The 12,081-nt window shown below is 37.6% G+C and overlaps 1 protein-coding gene across 1 annotated transcript in view; it reads right to left on the bottom strand.

The window, feature by feature from the left end:
* Positions 1–12,081, bottom strand: part of LOC145688523 (uncharacterized) — a 303,038-nt gene that overhangs the window by 232,954 nt on the left and 58,003 nt on the right. The window lies entirely within an intron of this gene.

Below are 12,081 nucleotides of genomic sequence, written 5' to 3'. Positions count from 1 at the left end.
ATCGAGAATCGAACCTGAGTTTCCCGTGCAGAAGGTGAGTACCCTAACCATACTGCCACGAACTAGTTCTTAAATTACTTGTTTAATTTCTGTATCTTTGTACTCTCAAAAACAACTAAAATCATGGTATGATTTCTGTTGTTTGTAGAACGCATACAATAATAAATTCTATACACTATAATAAGGGAATACAGTGAAATATCTCAATAATGGATACAGATGGGACACAATTATTTGTTCGTAAATGAGAAATGTTTTGGGGGCCGCGGTGGCTCAGTGGTAGAGCGTTCACCTCTGGTGCCTGGGGTCCCGGGTTCGATCCCAGCCCCCGCCAAGTGGACTTTGTGGTAGACAAACACCGTGTGCGTAGGTTTCCATGGGGCTCTCCCGTTTCCTCTCACTTTCTTCATTCCACCATTTCATTCATTACTCATTATCACCGTCTCCTTTAGCCTAACCGGCATAACCTTGGGACGTAAAACTCAAAGATTTTATTTCATTTTTAATGAGAAATGTTTGTTATAGAGAGGTTATACAAATTTGGATTACTCGCAGTACAGAGTAAATACGTTATTTATAAAGGTAAATATAGGCTAATAGCGAAATGCTGTGCTCGGTGTTCGAGTTATTAGAGGAAAGAGGGGAATTCTGCATTGTAAGGAAAGGAAACTATCGCTGAAGGACATGTTTATTTATTTTCGCTTGTACTGCACTGAAAACTATAACTCTTGGGTGCTAATTTTCTTTTCAAGCATATGCGACTCCCTGTAAAATCCCTTATTTTTATACTGATTTAGCTACTACAAGTAAAAGTAACAAAATAAGAGCATGTATTATTATTATTATTATTAATAATAATAATAATAATAATAATAATAATAATAATAATAATAATAATAATAATAATAATAATAATAATAATAATAATAATATACTGAAAACGTAGATAGAAGCCACCAATCATGACGGCTGTGGAAGGGATTTTATTCCTATTCTACTGTATCGCAGATTTATTTTAAAACTAGCATCAGTTACCCACTTCGCTGGGTTAAATTAAGAAAACAATAGTAGTATGTTCCGTTTGTCAGTCACTTTTTACTATTAGTAAACCGCTCTTTGATAACTGTCATTTTCGATGATTTTTATATACCCTTTCCCTTCGCCATGCTCCAGGGGCACGGCATCGGATGTGTCTTTGTTTATCTCAGCGACCCCGAAAACTATGAATTCGACCCTGATATTGGTAATTTCGATTATATATATATATATATATATATATATATATATATATATATATATATATATATATATATATATATATATATATATATATATATATATATATATATATATATACACCTCCCCCAAGTTGCGGGGCTGAATTTGAATTTAAAGGGCATCAGAAGTGCCACTGTTCATCTCAGCGACCACCAAAACTATGAATTAAACACTAATATCGGTCATTACCGATCATTTTTAAATGTCTCTCCTCTTTCCCACCAAGTTATACCGTCAAAGTGATATGACAAAAAAACATCTCAGGTTTAAACTTCATCTAGATTGTAAATTTGACCGACATCGGTCTGGTGGATCAAGGGTTATTGTTTATATATATCCTCTTCCAGCTCCCTCCCCTAAGTACTACCATCAAAGTGAAACGAAAAAAAAAAAAAAACACCTCAGGCCCGAACCTCATCTATGTTAAAAAATTGATCGAGATTGTTTGGTTCATAAGTTATTAGGTTTTATATATTTTTAACTCCGTCTCCCCTTCCCCTAAGCGCTATCGTCAAAGTGAGAAGATAAATACCATCCCAGGACCGAACCTCATCTATGTTGAAAATTTGATCGAAATCGGTCCAGTGATTCAAGAGTGATGAAGTCACAAAGACAGTCACTTTCATTTTCATTTTTACATATATATCCCCTCCCCTCTCCTATATTGCACCGTCAAAGTTAAATGACAAAAATTATCTCAGGTCCAAACGTCATCTATGTTGAAAATTTGATCGAGATCGGTTGGGCGGTTCGAGAGTTAAGTTTCCTTATTTTTATATATAAATATCCTCTCCCTTAGGTTATACATATATATATTGCATGTAGCAAAATAAGTGTAAGGTGTTGCAAAATAAGTGTTACAACTCTTGGGAGGTGACTCCTGCCACTGAGATAAGAAAAAAAGTTCTCTTCAACTTTCTGCTATCGGACATTGTTTCAGATCTACAAGGTGCCGAAAGCGTGAGAAAATGACTTTCGGACGCCAATAGTTCGGAAACTATCCAACATAAAGAGGACGGGTAAAAAATTCACTGAAGAAATCAGACCTGCTCTATTGAATTTTGTATGTTTCACAATCCTACCATGCACGCGCAAGGGATTCCCCAAAGGAACGTAGAGTGTCCCGGATAATCTGCCAAATGAAACTTGGTCTAAATGGATAGGCTTTCTACTAGGTAACAATAATTCGTTTGTCTTAAGTTGATATCTGGATCAAATACAAAATGGCGGACACCTTCATGCCCGTTGTGTGTGGTTGCATAATCGCCAGATACGGATGTTGGCCAACAGTGACATTCTGAGTATTAAGTGTAGCGAATTTGTACTCAAATGCTCTAGAAATACATCTGGAGTGTCGGTAGAACATAACAGATGAACCAGGGTGATTCACATGTATGGAAACACTTGACGAAAAATGCCCAGAAATGCACTCATACTCAATAAACGATAGTTCAAAGCGTCGGAAATGTAAGGATTAGCGTCATGAACATGAAAGCCATTGCCCATCCACCAATAATATTCCCTCAAACCAATGCAATATGATGTGCACGGTTGTTGATATCAACATGTAGCTAATTGACACATGTCAACATGTCGCACTACTGCTGGGATACCGTCTCACGTGCGAAAACTAGGAAAATAACGTTGTACATTCTGCTACTGTATTACATCTGGTGCACCTTTTGGTAGAACGTAACTAGAACACGATTGTATCAATGTCCCTCTTTGTTTGGGACATTGTCCCACAGTCGACACATATGAAAAGAAACCTCTTAATGCATGGTTCAAATTCTGATAGAGCGTGAAAATAACAAACTTGTATCATGTCCCACGTCTTCTGAGACATATGACGTACTCGAAATATAGGAAAATACCTCCAGAAATTCGTATCTTACACACAGTGCACATGGCAATACAAAGACGAAAATGAACCGGTTTCGTACATTTAACACTACAGCTGGAACACCATAAATATGGAAAATAAACCAACATGAGAAATAGCAAGAAGCTCTGATTCCTTACAACTGTGCAGTGAGTAACAAAATGAAACACACAGGTATGTCGGGAGGCTGTACAAGAGGGCTTGCCAAACAAAGTGGGTACTCCTCAAAGAAATGAATACAGAGAAAGTGAAGCTTCTTCGAACCTCAGGGCTAGAGCGCTCGCTTTTGCTCGCGTGGTCGCAGTTTCCAATCCTACTGGGAGCCCAAGGCCTCAGATTCAAGACCGAGTAATTATTTTCCTATTTTTCGCATGTGTGACGATGTCCCAGCAGTAGTGCGACATGTTGACATTTGTTCATTAGCTACATGTTATCAACACACACATTGGCCACATTTCAATATCGATCATGCGATTTCACTAGTGACATTCATTTAGTTTACCCAGTTTCTTTGTAAATCCAATTGCACAATTTCAACTTGGCCTCAGTTGTTGCATCCTTATTGGTATGCAACCATGCACATCATTTGCATCGGTTTGAAGGAATATTATTGGTGAATTGGCAATGGCTTTCATGTTCATGACGCTAATCCTTACATTTCCGACGCTTTGAACTCACGTTTACTTAGTATGAGTGCATTTCTGGGCATTTTTCGTTAAGTGTTTTCATACATGTGAATCACCCTGCTTCATCTGTTATGCTCTACCGACACTCCAAATGTCTTTCTAGAGCATTTGAGTACAAATTCGCTACACTTAATACTCAGAACGTGACTGTTGGCCAGCATCCGTACCTGGCGATTATGCAACCACACACAACGGGCATGAAGGTATCCGCCATTTTGTATTTGATCCAGATATTGACTTAAGACAAACGAATTATTGTTACCTGGTAGAAAGCCATTTAGACCAAGTTTTATTAGCAGATTATCCGGGACTCCCTACGTTCCTTTGGGGAATCCCTTGCGCGTGCATGGTAGGATTGTGAAACATACAAAATCAATAGAGCAGGTCTGACTTCTTCAGTGAATTTTTTACCCGTCCTCTTTATGTTGGATAGTTTCCGAACTAATGGCGTCCGAAAGTCATTCTCTCACACTTTCGGCACCTTGTAGATCTGAAACTATGTCCGATAGCAGAAAGTTGAAAACTTTTTTTCTTATCTCAGTGGCAGGAGTCACCTCCCAAGAGTTGTACCACTTATTTTGCAACACCCGATATATATATATATATATATATATATATATATATATATATATATATATATATATATATATATATATATATATATATATATGTAAACTTTCCATGCCCGAACCTCATCTATGTTAAAAATTTGGTTAAGATCGGTCGGGTGGTTTAAACGTGAGGAAGTCACAAAAACAGTCACTTTTACTTTTAATATATATTGTATATCCCCCCCCCACTACGTTGCACCTTAAAAGTGAAACGAAGAAAACATCCTAGGTCAAACCCTTATCTATGTTGAAAATTTGATTGAGATCGATGTGGTGGTTCAATAGTTATTAACTCACGAACATAGTCAAAGTGAACAGCTAAAACCACTGCCAGGCTGGAACCTCTTCCACGCCAAAAATTTGATCGAAATCTGCCGGGTGGTTCAAGAGATTATAAGTCACAAACACAGTCACTTTCAATTTTATAATATAGACTAGTCTTTGGCTAGCTGGGGGCTCCGCCCTCAGACCTCCGAGTCTGCTCGACCTACAGTCTCGCATTTCTTATCTATCGGCCTTTACATCAACAGTGAATTTTGTGAATTGCTCTTCATGCTTCCTGAATCTTTCCATCCGGAGGATACACCCCCATACACTGTCTTTGCTCTGCCTATGGCCTCGCACCTCTTTAACCCACAATTCTATCGTTACTTTTCCTATTTCAACTATCTAAAGTATAAAATTTTGTGTCCCAAGAAACCGCCCATTTAAATAGCATGAGCATTTCTTCATCTCCCTTTAGATCCTTAACAAATTAAAACATTCACTTTTGGCAATTTTCCTGTCGGTTAGTCCTGGAAGGCTACAATCATGTAAAATGTCATCATCTTAATCCTGCCGGAAGCGCCTAAACATTTTGGGGTGTTGAAGACATAACATATAAATAACATGGGAAAGATTTTTCAGTTCTCTATAAAACTGCTCTCTGGTTGGAATTTTTTTATTTCTAATGATTTATTTAGGTAACGCTAACAAAAACGTACAAGCATACCGAATTTCAAGTTTTTATTCCAATTCTAAGTACCTAAAACATGAGATTATAGGTCCCCCCTAAAAAAAGCTCATTTAAATAACATAGGTAAATTTTTTATCACCTCTTTAGACCTCCTAAAAATTAAGAGTATTCACTTTTGGAAATTTTCCTGTCGGTTAGTTCTGGAGAGCTACAATCATGCCAAATTTAATCATTGTAGCATGTCAGCTCATGTAGTTTTATATATAGTTAGGATTGCAGACAATATTTTCTGTACTAAAATACACCATCTAGAGGTGCAGCAAAAAACCGTATTTTGGGGATGGGTGTTTTTTTTTTTTTATTAAAAAAGAACTTTACGGGAGAAAACGGGAAATTTCCACTTTTCTTTTAACTTTTAATGACATTTTTTGTTCAAAGTACCACTTTTATTTTCTTTTAGTGGACTGTACAATTAAGAAAGTGCGTTTATAACATCCGATTCTTGTGAATCCTATGTTTGGCTGTCATGATTTGTTTTCAAACTGACATTGAGGTGTTGACAAGTGTAAGTTATGCAACCCACATATCTGATGTGTTCCTTTGGTTGCCTAACCATCTTATCAAGTACCTGGAGGTTATACATTTCTATATATTTTACTGTTTACCCAAATATAATTCGGCAGGTAAGAGAATGTACCATAAACCACGAAACAGACACAAAACCATTTCTGTTTTGTTACAAATCTTTCTTAAATATCATTGCCCATTCGGCAAATATTTTATTCTGAGCTTCAGAAAGTTCAGTTTATAAAAATAAAACAACCATAAATGGTTATTTTGGGTATGATGTTAGCTTATCATTAGCTTAACTCATTCTTACTGTGCTGCTACATAGTGTCAAAAGTTTTGAAATAAGAAATTTGTGGATAGTTTTAAATATTCTGCCCTCTTAAGTTATAATGAACTTTCAGTTTATTCATACATTTTAAATGATAATTTTGTTCTACGAAATCTACTACACTTTCACAATACTTATTGCTGACACTATTAAAGATTTTACTAAAACAATTTTGTCGTTGAATGTTAATCTAGTAGTTCTATGAACAATCCGTTGGAATTAGAAAAGCCACTACGTCCACCAATTTGCATTTTTTTTCTTTCTATCGTATGACCGATTTTTTATTCTTGATTTTTTTCAGGATTTTCTCTTCAGAATGCAGTAATTAAATGTTTTCCATGCTATAATGTGGACACAAAGGTGGAACGTACTGTTATCCGAGCGGCAAGCGCACACCCAGAAATGCTTATTGGGAGTGATCTAATACTACAAGCCACTATGTCTATTTAGTATTGAACGGGTATTTTTCTGCACCCGGAAAAACGGAAAGTAATTGTAAAATACTTTCATCTACATTTTCAGGGGGAAAATGATAGAACTGGATTCTTTTTTTATAAAATCTAGAGGACAGATGTAGTGTAAGTTCAAATTAACATGCTATATCAATCATTTTCCTGCTAAACAAGTTTAATTTTATTGAGAAAGTAAACAAATGTATGATAAGTTAGCAAATTTTGAGGGAATCCGGAACGGGTAGATCCTTCTGTGAGTACGCCCCTGCGCACGCAAAAAAAAAAAAAGAAAGAAAGGTTACTAGTAAACCAGAAAAAGGTGGACAGTAACCAAGTTAGTTTGTCAAAATATGGACAACAAAGTCGTGTGTCCCAGTAACCAAGCGAAAAAGGTTAAGACAGAAGAAGATCGCAACCATGCGTTAAATGTTAATATTGCTAGTTTAGAGTGTAATAATGTTAATATTGCTAGGTTAGAGTGTAATAATTCACAGGGGTAAGCCAACCGACCACGTGGTTACCACTACTAATCATAACCTGTAACCGGTAACCTGGTTAGCATGCTAGAACAACCGACTGCTCGGTTAACGAAACAGGATACATTAAATTTCTAACCACATATTTTGATTAATGTAACATATCTTTAACTAGTTATAATAGTTTGTATATCTTCAATCAAATCTCTGATGATGTGATAACATCAAAAAATGCCATATTAAAATATAAAACAACTACCTACGCTTGTGGTTCAGTTGTAGTTTTTTTTTCTTACAAGGTTAAACCGGTCAAGGGGTACACCCTTTCTTCGGGAAGGGCATGAAGGGAAAGATAAGGGATAGGTGAGAGAAGGTGAGGGCTAACTGATTGTTTTTTTTTCAAGCTAGCCGATGGCTAGCACCCTGTTAGAGGGTTACGCCCTCTTTTAGGGAATGGAATTTTATGGAGAATGGGATACTGGATGTATAAAGGATGGTCTATGGGAAGGTAGATATCAATTTATCTTTATTTAGTAAAATCTATAAATAAACACAGGACTTAAGGCTTTTGCAGCCTTAACGTTTGGGTTGGGAGACATACAAAATAATATAAAGATATCATATAATATACATAACACATAATATACATAACACATAATATACATAGTATGAGGAGAAAATGTAAGACACATATAAAGAAGGATGATAAATCAAGAAGCGATGGTTAAAAATATAATGAGAGTTTAATCAGATGCAGAAGGAAATAATTTAAACAGTAGGCCAAAGTAGTATCGATTTGTATGATGATGGGGGTGAGAGATGAGATGAGGTGCAAAACATACCACAGCACATAGGAAATGTTAATTGGACACATGAGAGTATCTTCTTGCCTAGGGGCAACTCTAGGCTATGATGGGGACAGGGGGAGCCCATGTTAGTGATGAGGAGAATCACTGTGCAGTAGATGGAGTAATGAACGGATGATGAAAATGAGTATGAAAATCATCGAGGAGATGTAAGTCTGGGTGATTCGGTGGCAGTGTGTAACAATACAGGGTAAATAATAATGACAAGGGCGTGTGCATATATCGAGAGGGCGTGGGATGAACTGCTAAATGGTGCATGGTATCCATAAGAAGAGGATGATGATCGTGGTAACGCTTAGTAAGATAAGTAAGTCTGAGTTTTTCGATAGGGTACTGTAATGTAGGGAATGTGATAAGACTGTGAAGATGTTGGGTAGGGCTGGGTAATTTGATTCTATGTGCAATTTGGAAGGCATGACGTTCGAGTATTATGAGTTTGTGGTAAAAACTGGTTGGGGCAGATACCCAGGCTGTGTGGCCGTGTGTGAGAGTTGGGCGGAGAAATGCCTTATAAGTAGTGAGAACAGTGGCTGGTTTTAAACCCCAAGTAGTGCCAGTTAAACGTTTCAGTAAATTTAAACGATTGTATGCTTTACAAGTGATTGATGCCAGGTGCTGCTTTCAGGTTAGATGTCGATCAAATGTTACACCTAGACATGTTGCTGTCTTACTGGCTTGTATGGGAACCTGGTCGACTTGAATGGATAATCTATTGGGGTTACGGCGAATTCTATTTGACTTTTTGGGTGGTAGAAATACGACGGCCTGTGTTTTTAAAGCGTTAATATTAAGATGCCACTTCGTGCACCAGAGAGAGAAATTATCTATAGCTCTCTCCAAAAGCGTATTAATTTGTTGCATGATATTACCCAGTGCAAGGAAGGCAGTATCGTCAGCGTATTGAAATATGTGCACTTTGTCCGGTAGTGGAGGCATATCGGTGACAAACAGAAGGTATAGAAGTGGAGACAATGCCGAACCTTGTGGAACACCAGAGAGGTGAAAAATGGGATGAGATAACTTATTGTTGATAGAAACATATGCAAGTCGGCCCGTCAGAAAATTGTAAATGATTCGAATATATTGCATATGAATATTAAGGCGAATAAGTTTGTAAATGAGACCCAGATGCCAGACCTTGTCAAATGCTTTTTCTAAATCGAACAAAACGAGACAAGAAGGTTTGACAGAATTATAATGATTAGTGATCAGACTAGAAATACGAAGCAGTTGATCATTGATGGAGAAAGCAGGTCGAAATCCGGCTTGATAATTATGAAGTATGTGGCGTTCTGCGAGATATTGATGAAGGCGTTTGACCAAGATTCGTTCCAGGATTTTACTGAATGTGGATGTGAGCTGTATGGGACGATATGAAGAAACATCGTCCAATGGCTTGTTTGGCTTTGGAAACATCAGGGTTTTCGACATTGTCCAGGTGGTTGGGTAATACCCAGTGCGAAGAATAAAAGTGTAAATCGTTGGTAGAAGGGTTAATAAAGAGAGATGACTTTCCTTGATATGTCGATAAGTGATGTTATCAAAGCCAGGTGCTGAATTACGTTTCCGGGTGACTACGGTTCTGATATCGTCAACAGTAATAGGAGAAGCTAACGGTGTGTGAGGCGGAAGAGAATGAATTATGCTGGGTTGTAACTGGTAAGCAGCGAGATTGATCTTTTCAACGGGATGAGATGCATGCTCAGGAGGTTGTGGTGTGAATATGCGTTGAAGATTGTCTGCAAATGCGTTTGCTTTTTCTACATCGTCTTGTGCAGGTGAGTTTTGTATTAACAGAGGATATGGGGTCCTAGTGTATTTGCCACACAGCGCATTGAATCTTTTCCAGTACTTGGAAGGATGATTAGTGTCTGAGAGTTTGTTGCAAGCTTTTACCCAACATCGAAGTTTATAAGCACGTATGTAGTTACGTACTGTGCGCTGTAACTGTTTGTGATGACGCAATGATTCCGGATTTTGGGTGAGAGTATACTCACGATAAAACTGACGTGATCGTGTGATCATTGTGAGGTAATGAGGTGGTAAATTAGGTTGATATGGTCGAGTTGTACTGGTAGGTATAGACAAAGAGCTGGCTTTCTGGATGGAAGATGTGATCGTGTGTATGGCAGCGTACATATCGTCTTCTGTTGAGGGCGCTGTAGTATGAGCGGTGGAGGTGGTAAGATGACTCCTGTATCTGTCCCAGTTAGCTTTATCGAAGCGAAGGCTTGTGGAAAGATTAGGTTTTGTTTGAGTTGGGTTTGAGCTGTAAGTGTTGATAGAAAGTTTAATTGGAACATGGTCGCTGCCAAGTGGATCTAAAACTTCTATGAGGCTGCGTGAGGCAAGATTTGCTGACGTGATGACTATGTCTGGCGTTGTATTTGATATGGGGCGAGTCGGTTTGGGAAGATCGTGAATAATACCAGTGGTTTGAGTAGTGACGAAATTTCTGAAGTTAGTTCTGTCCTGCTCTGTTCGACTATGCATATTAAAGTCTGCCATAATGATATAATAGTTGAAGTTGTTGGAAATGAATTGGACAAATGCAGTGGGTAATGGGTGACCAGGTCGGATGTATATTGTTGCTACAGTGATTGTGATGTTTCGAAAATACAGTGATATGATAACGCACTCTGGAAGTTGAGGAGCATTGTAGATGTGGCGTCGGTGAGGAATCATATGAAGGAAACCTATGGCAGTACCACCATGGGCACGTTGAGCTGGTAATTTGGAGTCATCGCGAAACAAGGAATATCCTGGTATGCGACATCTTATAGCGGGTGTTAGAAATGTTTCGTTCAGCAGAAAAGCATTGGCATGTTCTTCCCTGAGCAACGTTTCGAAGAGCACTTTGTTTTTTTCGAAGAGAACGGATGTTAAAATATAAGAACACCAGAGCCATGATTGGAAGTGTCAGGTATGGAAGTATGAAAATGGACTGTGTTTCCAGAATAGGTGGCAGTAAAATTGATATTGAATGTAGATTTGGCAGCTTGAATGATCTGTTGAAGTATGTGCGGTCGTTGAAAGGGTTGAATGTTTTGCATTGCCAAAGCAAAGAACGTCAGTAGTTGATTGAGAGTGATTGGTGCGTCTGATGGATGGTGATTAGTGATAGGTTGCTCAGGAGTACGTAGTGGAACTACAAGCTCAGGGTGATCCTTTTGTGGTTCAGGTTTGCCTTTACATCTATAACTGTATGCAGGATGTTGCCCTTGGCAAGTGGGGCATTTCGGAGGGGAGCTGAGATTCGTATGTGGTTGTTTGATACCCTTATAAGCAACCCGTATCCGAAGTATGTAAAAACAGTGAGAATTTGTTTGGTCGTTACTCTTCCTTATAAGAAAAGCTGTAAAAGTTTTTCGGTATCTGTACCATAAAGCAACGTACAACATATTAAGTTTCCTGTAAATATCACGAAATTACTGTTACGAGTCTATGAATTATTTGACGACAGTTGCATTATTAGTAGTGCTACCATCTAGTGTGATTATTTGTACTAGAATCATGTTTCTCGAAATTGTTTTCATTTAAATGTCAGAAAATGCATAACCCTTCGTAAATAAACTTTCCTTCACATTTCTTTATTAATTCATGTAGAATACATATTTTAATAACTGTTTTCCTATTCCCGCGGATGTATTCATAATCAGTGTTGAATTCAGACATTTTAACTCGGGGGGAGGATGTCAACTCCTCGGGGGGAGTTGTTTTTCTGTAGTTTTGCAAGAAAGCAGCATATTTAACAATTCAATTCACATCTTACCTAATATTGAGACTAATTGCTGATAAATATTCAATGTGAGATTATAATAAAAAAACAATCGTTTAATTTTATCTAAAACATTAAATAAAGACTGGCAAAAATATTTTAGACTAAACTTTAATTGCTATTTACAGTAGCTATTTTTGTTATTATTTCCTATATTCAGTAGTTACTGTTTGTTACTAATGTAGAAGTTTCTAGAAAG

The sequence above is a fragment of the Thermobia domestica genome, chromosome 6 (assembly GCF_964235325.1).
Source record: "Thermobia domestica chromosome 6, izTheDome1.hap1.1, whole genome shotgun sequence".
Classification (NCBI taxonomy): domain Eukaryota; kingdom Metazoa; phylum Arthropoda; class Insecta; order Zygentoma; family Lepismatidae; genus Thermobia; species Thermobia domestica.
This window is presented reverse-complemented; position numbering and strand designations above follow the sequence as displayed.